Source organism: Aptenodytes forsteri, unplaced genomic scaffold (genome assembly GCF_000699145.1).
Source record: "Aptenodytes forsteri isolate BGI_AS27 unplaced genomic scaffold, ASM69914v1 Scaffold280, whole genome shotgun sequence".
NCBI classification, from domain to species: Eukaryota; Metazoa; Chordata; class Aves; order Sphenisciformes; family Spheniscidae; genus Aptenodytes; species Aptenodytes forsteri.
In genome coordinates, this window is record NW_008796042.1 from 1,332,821 (window position 1) to 1,342,950 (window position 10,130).

At 38.4% G+C, this 10,130-nt stretch overlaps 1 protein-coding gene across 3 annotated transcripts in view; it reads right to left on the reverse strand.

Moving 5' to 3' along the window:
- The window catches only part of LCLAT1 (lysocardiolipin acyltransferase 1), a 123,294-nt gene extending 113,265 nt beyond the window's left edge, over window positions 1–10,029 (reverse strand). For all 3 annotated transcript variants that reach the window (XM_019473725.1, XM_009285571.2, XM_009285570.2), the window contains exon 1: window positions 9,927–10,029. The gene's annotated coding sequence lies outside the window, so the exon portion shown is untranslated. The remainder of the gene's footprint in view (window positions 1–9,926) is intronic.
- Between the last annotated feature and the right edge of the window lie 101 nt (window positions 10,030–10,130).

Consider the following 10,130-nt stretch of genomic DNA (forward strand, 5'->3'; position numbering starts at 1 on the left):
ACTTTTAGGTTTTTTTTTTTGTCTTTTTTTTTTTCCCTACTAGTTACATTGTAGTCAGAAAATGTCTTTATTCTACATTAAGGAACAACTTGCCTAAGTCAACTTCCTTCTGAAAACATAAATTTGTGGCTTTTAATAATGGTTGCATTTAGAAGAGGCTTATATAGCACTTCCCTAACCTTCTTCCAGAGCAAAAATAGATAAAATGTTTTAATTAATCCACTTTTCCTTGACAAATATTTCCTTTACAATGTTTTTAATATAACTCAACATTGGCTGCATCTTTCTTGACAGCTGGTATTTCCTTAACAGAGAATGTCTCAAATGGTTTATGTATAACATTCTTTCTAAAATTCATTTCCTTTCTGTGTAAGAAGTTAATACACCAGGAAAAAAAAGCAGGAATGTTTCATGCCATGTGGGATATAACAGTTCTAGAGTTTTGCTTTAAATTAGCCCAATAATGTTTTTGTAGAAATATTATTAACATGGCTGAAGCTTAACATTTGGAAAAAGGAAAAATACTTGCCCACAACTTTGCTTCTCTCCAGATCTCATTCCAACATGAACTTCACTTCTATGTTCTAGCTCTTCAGTACATGCCTGGTGGAAATCTAACAGCTCTTAGTAAGGTTCAGCTTAGGGGAGAGATGTTAAGAAGAAAACAATCACCTAGTTAAGAACAAGAGACTGATGGCTCTATATCAAATAGCTCCCAAACCAGAAATGAAAGTCCTTGATAACTTCCCTCTAAACTTTAAAATCATTCAAGACATTGAAACTGGCAGAATAGCACACCATAACCTTTCTCAAGAGAAGGACAGACATTGAGGTCTCACAGAGGAAGATGCAACTCCTAAGGGTGGGCCACTCCTCCATACTAACACCAAATGCCAAGTTCTTAAGAGCTGGGAGGCTTGCACCAGTTGCATGCAGAAGAACTAAGGTCCCACATGCAAAAATCCTGGGAAATGGCATCTTTACAGGATATTGAGGCCAAACAAAGGCATTTGCTCTACAGACTGTTATATTTACTCCCTGTAAAGGTTGTAAACCCTTAGCTAAATGGTTGGAGAGCTACAGCAGTCTAAGTGATGAAGAAATACTTGCTGATAATTCCTCTTTCCACTTGTCATGCTATAAGCATTCATTAAAAATATTACTCTTCTGCCAGATCAGATCATTTTCACTACTGCTGAAAATTTTCATTCTAAAATATTCCGCAGCCTGGAATATTGGAACTCTATGTACAACAATATTTTGCAACTACTATTTTCCATTTTTTGGGTACCTCCTAGCCAATATGTCATTTTGTGATATTTCTAGTAAACATTATCATCTGTTTTAATACTGTACATAGAGAATATCTTGCACTGAAATCCAAAGCTACCAGTTTCCCTAAATTTTAAGGTTTGCTTATTTTACATTTATGAATAAATGACATGTTTCTAAACTTCAGCAAAAGCTTCTCCTAAATATGCCTTTTTCAGCTAACTGTATTTCAAGACACAGTGAGAGATGGAGACAGGAAAAGTAACCTTTCTTTCTTTCTAACATGCAAACTCATTTTAGCGTTCTGCTCACAACGCTGATACATTTTGTTCTGAAAGCATGCTTAATTCTGCATGCCCAGCGCTTGATAACAAAGCTATGGACAGTATGTGCAATGCTAGTTTGCTTAACAGATTTTTATGGATGCCTTACATAAAGTTAAAAAAGAAAAAAACAGCCCTATTTACCACCTCTATTTGCCACTGTCTACACATAAAATGAACAAGAATCTGAATACACTTGGAACCACAGGCAACATGGGAATAACTTAAAGCTTCTCTTAAAAAAGGGGAGTATTTGCTATAGCGTAGTGCTGTTGCGGAAGGGTGATGGTCTGCCAAGCTGCAAAGGTACAGAGAGAAGGCAGACCATACGAGAATCTTACTAACATGCAACTGACACAATCAAAGCTTACTAAATCCTCTAAACTTTTTGTAAGGTTCTTTAACTAAAAATAACTGCTATTAGTATATTTTCAAAGATCTTCTATTGCAAAAGGGTGCTGCGTATCACATCATATTGTTCTTCAGTAGACTAGCCTACTGTAATTACTTTAACAAAAAACCCATAATTTTAGCTATTTTCCCTTTAGACAGAAGAGAGTATGTATTCCTGTGTTATCAACAATCATTTTAGCAATATCCCTATTGTGACCACTCAAGCCACATTTGCTGCTGCCTGTATTTAATTTCCATACTACCATAACTACAGAGCCTTTGTCTCAATTTTACAGATCAGTCATCTTCCAAGGTCCTTCAATGACCTACTGTAGTAAGAACACACAAAAAAAAATATAGCTGTTTAACCCTTGACATCTTTGCAGGCATTTGTCATTCAAAAACTATTAAAGTGGCAGACAGGATAAACACACAGCTCTCTTACTCACTGTCAAAATCTAAATGAGATGTGTTATTCAGTTAAAGCATTTTCTGAAAGTGGGATTTTTTTTTTTATTGCTTAGTGGAGCTGACACTGTTCAACATCTAACCCTGTATCCAACAGAGGTGCAAAACTAAATGCTTCTCAATATTTAGGAAAGAGACCAAGATTCTTTCTTCAGAGTAGGACTGAGATACAATAAGTACAATGCCTACCTTTATTACAACATAAGTAAAAAAAACATTGTGTGAAGAAAGTTTTTACAAAAATGACAATTCTACTAAATTTTGGAAATTGGTATCTAAAGATACAACCATTTATGATAAAATAATGAAGAATCCATTTTGTAATGAATAGTAGACCCATGCAGGCACCGGAAATAGGGGATAACTGTCAGGATTTTATTTAAAACTTGGTGTTCAAGTGAAAATTTAAACCTGATGTTCCTAATAGAAGAACACACTTCTCTGAGCAAAGCTGTAACTCTGGGAGAGACACACCCTTTGTCACTTTCAGTGGTTAGAAATAGATGAGTCTGCACAACACTTCCTGTAAATCAGATTGATGCACAAGTATTTTCCTAAGGAAACTTTAGTGCAAAATCTATCCACCTCACGAAGACAGCACAAAATGCAGTAAGACCAATCCTTTTCTAAAACAGTCTATCCCCAAAGTTTAGAAAGATCAAATATACCCAGAACATTACATTCCATCTTCCTAGACGGTCTCCAATTATTTAAGAGAGATTAAACCAAACCAAACACCCCCTTTCCAAATGTGAAATGCATGCCAATTCCCAGAACACTAATTGTTTCCACTATCTGATGATGAATTACACATAATTAGTTCACTGGCAGTGCATCATTTTTACTTGTCCTAAGGACAAATCTACTGACCTAGGCAAGAGACCTTGAAAGAAATTGCTAAAACTGTTTTCTTTTTAAGGGAATTCACTAGTTAAGTTGACAGATTTAGTGGTGTTTTCACACTGAAGAGGGAAGACCAGAAGAAAGCTACTGTCTATGCAGGAGGCTGAAAGGAAATGATTAGCCTTACCTTACCAGACTCTACAGATTAGTTCAATAACCTTGGCATGAGTCTATTACTTCACACTTTCTGAAATGTTGTACTCAAGAGAAAGAGGTTTTTCATGAGTGGAGAGTTAAAAAAAAACAAAAAAATGGACTGACTCCCAACAGACGCTTACCAGGTAAGTATTTCTTCCACTTGTTTTGCTCTTTGAGAAATCTTCTGTAGTTTTCCTTGGCTTTGTTAAAGGGCCTAGTGATGACTTCCCTGGAGCACATGGCCCCCAACTCCAGCTGACACACAATCTAAAAAATTTACACAGCAGAACTAGGAACAAGCTCCAAGTTCTGACTGTAGCCTGAAAGCTAGAAGCCAGTTTGCAGTTTGGTTCACTTTGAAAAGTTAACTTCCATAGATCAGCATGTGGTCACCACTGTCTCCTGGCTTTAGCTTACCAGAAGAGTTAAATGTTTTTTTTCAACAAGCACAAAACGAGTAACTGCTATTCAGTGGGCTGAATGCTTGAGAAATTCCCACTGCACCACATGAATCTGGGTAAGAGTTAGTCCCGTTTATGAGAAAAATCATTGAATGAAACTAAAACGCATTTGTTCCATTTAAGTTTCTTAAAAAAGTAATAGGACAAGCTGCAGCAATTGGAAAAAAGGTAAGCTTTACCAGTCATTGATAAATTTGCTATTGCTTACTATTGCTATAGTATTATCAGCTTTTTCAAAACCAACATTCTTTACATTCTAGCAGATCATTAAAATCACAGTAACAAACATGATCTTGATAGCAATGGTCAGCTGAACAGACGCATGATTACTGTACGATTAAGTATTAAAAACTAGAAGGATCTAGTCCTCCTAGCATCTGAATAATAAAATAAAGCAGCTGAAAAACTAAGTCAGATTTCTCACAGTTCCATGTCCAAACCAGGACAGTATTTCTTTTCTACATCATTTTCACTAAAGAAACAGTGTGTCAAAGCTAACCAGCACGTCTCACATAAAAACATATTGCATTCCATACAATGGAAATCCACACAACTCATCTCCCTCTTAGGAGATTTGTCCTCACATTTCTCTGTGAAAGCATCTTGCCCTACCTGTGATCAGCAGAAACAGTCTATCTGAAGAGAAGTCTGCTGACAGATTGACTCCCTCGACCTCTGAACACTCTGCCAACTGGAAAATTTTCTGGGTCTAGCAAAGACCTTTTTTCCTGCACTTGGGTAAAAACAGGGATATAAGATTGGTAACAGTTTGGGGTTTTTTTTTGCTTGGGTTTAATATTTTTGTAGAAACTGAAACTACCAAATGTTTAGCAGTAATTCAGGGAGTTGTAATAGCCACCTGAGAGATTCAATGCAGACTCGTTCCCACTTCTATTTCGGAATACATACAATGTTGAATATCCTCCACACAAAGCTTAACACTCACTATACATCTATTTACAACTTCAACTTACCAACTGAAAATGGTAACTATACCCTGCCTAAAGAAGTACAAGACGACCAATGAAAACTTCAGTATCTCCAAAACAACAGTTGCATGGAAGTCTGGAAGAACAGCAGGCATTTTACTTTGTTTTGATGTTGTAACTTAGCTGCTTGATGAGTGGAATTTACAGTTTCTTTCTGAACAGCTACCTTTCAAATTTCAGAAGCACAGCATGAAGTGCTTTCAGTGGTATTTATTACAAAGAGACTACTAGTATCAAGTCATATTTGAGCCAGTCTATAAAAGTTTTTTTGCAAATAAATTGTAAAAACATTTAAAAAGCATTAATCACCTTAAAAACATTCATTTCTGCATACATTTTTCTACATAAGTTAAATCATATTAGGAGGACATACTTTTTAAAATATGGCTTGAGCTAATTTTAAACATGGTTGGAAAATTTTGGCCTGCACTGATTAAAAACTGTATTTAAATGAAAGGAAAATTTAACCACAGAAACTGTGCTCATTTTAGAAAAACAAGCATATCACTGCCAAAGTGCTGTCCTAAGTTTAGATTGCTGTCTGACTAATACATCATAATTATGAGAAACTAAAATGGATTTCTAAATGTTTCAAGATGAAACAGCCATTGGGTAATTTGCAAGATACGCAATTATCTTCTGAATTCAAACACATAATGCTACTACTTGATCTGAACAAACGCAGGCTGTAGATCGTTGCTTGTGTGGAGATTGGGGAAATCAATGTTAAAAATCAATACCAACACCAGATAAGAGTAACCATAATGAAACCTAAGAGCGAAATTACTAAGTGATGTGGAATTAATTACTCAGACATAAAGAATTTTCTTTGAGGAAAAAAAAAAGGTTTTGAATCTTTTATCTACTGCCTCTGTCTGTCCAAGAGCTGATCAAGCTCAAGAGAGGATTCTCAGCACTTATCTCTGTTAAAACTGCATCAGTGGCAACAGGAGGCATTTCATGCAAGCTCTGACATACAGCAAGATGGTAACATTTTTACTTTCAAACACCAGAGAGGGTCTTCCTAATAGATTTGAAGGGTCATACAGCATATTTTCTGGTACTTCACAATTAACATGTATATTTGGTGGAATCATTATCATACTGACCACGCAAAAGTTAAAAGGAAAAAAAAAATAATCACACACTAACTCCAGATCTGTATGTTCATTTCATGTATAACCATAATAAATTCCAGTTACTTTGAACAGTAAGTTAAATCTTCATCTGCAACAACCATTACCAGTTTGATGTAACTAACAGGACTTCAGGAAATCAAAGTAACTCCATTCCTGTTTAAAAATCACGATTGTGTGTATTTGTCAGTACCTGCACTGCCTGCTATTGTTTGTCTTTGATTTAGCAAGAGAAACAAATGGCTTCGTTGTGTTTTATTTCTTGTTCTCCTGTGAAAGCCTAGGTGTTTGGTTATCTTTTGATTTTTCTGACTATAACCAGCTCCATTGTTTTACAGATTTTGTGAAGGAGTACAAAACAATCTATCATTCACATACTAAAGCACCCAGGAACTGACAGCATGTCTGGGGACGCAGCAGTTTATAGGAACACTTCCATGGTTCAAACAGTAATTTTATAAAAGACTAGAGCATTTTCAAGAAAAATTAATTCTCTTTCTACAAGCAACACGTGGTGATCCACATAACTGCTTCATATAGACTCATCAGGCAGTCTATTCATTTAGCCTTCATGGCACCTCTGAAGCTGCCATCAAAAGAGAAGAGCAAATAGATATAGATTTCTTTCAACCGTAAGATATGCTGGATGCCTTAAAAACAACAAAACCACCATAAGCTCAATGAGAAAGCACTTGAGATTAAGCAATACCTTTCAGAACCACTGGAATGAAAGCAATATCTGCTCCCTCGACACCTAAAATAACATAAATAGCAGGTATTATACCAAAGGATGCCAAAAAAACCCCCTCAAGAGTCATGGGAGTTTTAATATCACAGATGCAAAGTCTTGGAAAGGCATGTTTAAATGCAACAAGATAAAAAAACAGTTTTGTTTCAAGGAATCCCCGGGGGAGGGGGGGAACCACCAAAAGAAAAAAAACAAACCCACACCCAAAAACACCCACTAAACCTGCTGTCAGATTAAAGGCAAATTCATTTTCTCAAACCCATGAAAGGATAGTGTATGAACCTAGTGGAGCAATTAATTTTGTACTGACAAGTAAAGACTCCCCCAGTTTTGAACCCCTAAGCATTAAGAAACCCTAATACAAACAAATCAAATTAAGTAAATTAAGTTTATTATAGCAACACAAGTTCACAAGCAAACTAGTTCAGCTGAGAAAAAGACTAGGAAAAAGAAGAGACATTTTGTCTGTTTCAAGAAATCTGCTAACGTTGCGCTCTTGCATCTCACTGTGCCCTGCAGCAGCAACAATGGACTTTATAACGCAGAATTGTCTTTCGGGAGCAATTTACTTTTTGGCCAGGTCAACACAAAGTCACATAAAACCAAACCGTGAGCCTTTGCCCACACTCAGTGGGGTCCTGTTTCAAAAAGTCAACTCTCTAAAGGTTCCATTTTCCCCTCTCTTAGCTCTAAGTGCTGACCAAACACCACACATGCAACACAAACAAGCCAGCTCTCCTCAGTCCATAGCTAATAAAACATTAAACCAGATTATGGAACTCAATACCACATACAGAACATGAGGAATCTTGTCTGGGTGTTCTCAGCACCACAACCTGAAGAAACAAGGGAACACGGAAGGGATAACCTTGAAAAAGACTGTAAGTGGAGAACAGGAGAATGAAATAAGGAAAGAAAGAAGGACAGAGGAAAACAAAGATTGTTCGTAAACCATGACCAGGTAGGAGGAAAGCATAAACTGAGACAAAGACTCTGCATGTCCCAAGAAGCTGGAAGAAGCCAACAAAAGGAGAAGGTGTGTTTTGGCAAAGCAGAGGTGGCAGGAGTGAGGGGCAGCAGCACGTTGAAGGACAGGACAAGTGAGAGGAAAGAAAGGACATAAATGAGACTGCCTAAACAAAAATTAAGAGATAGAAACTCTACAGGGAGAGGCCTTGGAGAGAATCACATAGAAAGCCCGCAGAAGGACAAGAGGATTTGCACCTGAGACAGTTCAGGTGATTAAGAATCTAGTCTGGCATTATTAAAAATGGCTGCTGAAGAAGTAGAGACTCTGCAGGAACAGATGAAACACATGACAGCCTGCCACCTGAGCAACTGGAGAAAGGATTTGCTGGATCAAGTAACCCTAACACTGCTAAAACCCCAGGCGGATGTGAAGACGCCTCATTACACTTCCAATTTTCTTTTCAGATTGCTTTTGTGAGGAGGGTAGGGAACTGCATGAAAGCAAAACTCATCAAGACTGAGGAGCTGGAACATACCAGAATCAAGATTTCCCTGCGCAACTTCAGTTTGGCTTTTACAGTAGGGTACAATATTATTTTTCCTTTGAGACTCCTGCCTCACTGAGTACACATGGTGGACCAGGCCCTGAGGTCTAAATAAAGCTTTGTAAGAGACTTCCCTTTTTTAGCACAGAAGCTCTTTGGCAAGAAGTGAGTGGAGAAAAGACTCTGGAAAGGTGGGAAAGTTCCTTCACAGATTTATACTCCCTTCACTCTTACCACATATTCGCTACACATGGCTGACGTTTTTTAATCCAAACTTTTCAGAATTTTAAGCGTAGTCCTGATTTTGAGGACTGATTTGAGGACCAAATTTGAGATTTGGTTTCTCGAGGTACAGTTTCACATTATACTTAACCCACAGCTGGTTTACATTAGTGCAGAAGGAGAAACAGCTTTCATTCATATCGGAGCAAATACTCACTAGAATAGCTTCCATCTGACAGAAAGCCATCCCCACAAAACTGTTAGATCAACTGTCCCTGCAACCATCCAACCACTAAATCCACTACAAAGAGAGCAGCAGTAACCCACGGCCAGTGACGGCGAAGGAGTGAGACCACACTCTTCAGCTGCAGCCCGCACACTGACCAAACTATGTATTCACACTGTTAAACTGCACCTTGATTTGCTGAGGAGCCAGACAGTACAGCTGCCACTGAAGCTTTGCATTCAGAGTATTAGATAACACTCTAAAATCTGATTACAAAGTCAACCAACTCGTTTCAGATTTCTGTGTTCAATTTAAGACATACTTTGGCTTTCCTCCTTTTTTTATCCTAGTTTCCCCATTTGTAAAGTAAGAAGAAGGGGGGAGGGGGGGAAGACCATCTGTTAATCTCTCTGTGTTACACTGGAATACAGTTTGTGCTTGAGAAACATTAAAATATTGCTGTGGTAACTACTACTGAAAAGTCCAAGGGTCCAAAAGCAGAGAGTGGGTGGTGTCTTCAAAACAAGAGAGACAGCTACTATGAAGTAAATGAGATATGGCAATACTTAGCAATCAATAAGCAAAATACACTACCCATTATGCGAGCATAGTCCACTCTGTCCACTAGCATAAGTAGAGATTAAAAAAAAGTCTAGCGACAACCAAGTGCTGTTATCACAATGAATACACATAAGCACCAATGCGAAGCTGCACACGTAGTTTAATTCTAGTATTTATTTTTAGCACGCACCTTTCTGCAGCCACAGTTATGTTCTGAACAGCCTGGTCGTGAAAAGTTACATGGCTTGTTCCGATACTCGCCCTGCACTTCTTACACAAGAGACCATTCAGGTCAAAGTTTAGCTTTGCCAGAGGGCAAATCTAGCCGAGACAGCAACACACACGCCAATACCAACGGGAGACGTGACAACAGACGCAGTAAACAGGAAAAACCAGCCAGCTACAGCTGGCAAAAACTGACTGACTTCTGTGTACGTGTAAGTCGTAACAACAGACGCTACTCTTCCCAAAAGGAAAGATACTAAGGAGGAGATTACAATAACAAGCCCTCGTTTATTCCTCTAGGTGTAATAAAAATAGCAGTACCGAAACCAAGGTTTCGGGTAACGTACACGTTTCACACACACTGAACGTATCCCCAGACGAGCTCAAGCGCTCTCCTCCAGCGGCTCCTCGTCTGGCATCGCCGCGGCTCCCGGCCCTCCTACAGCACGGCGACCATGCCTGGGGAGAAACGGGAGGCAGGTGAGAGAGTCCGGCAGGCCGCATCTCGGCGAGAAAAAAACCGGCAAGGCCGGGCCAGCGGCGGAGACCGG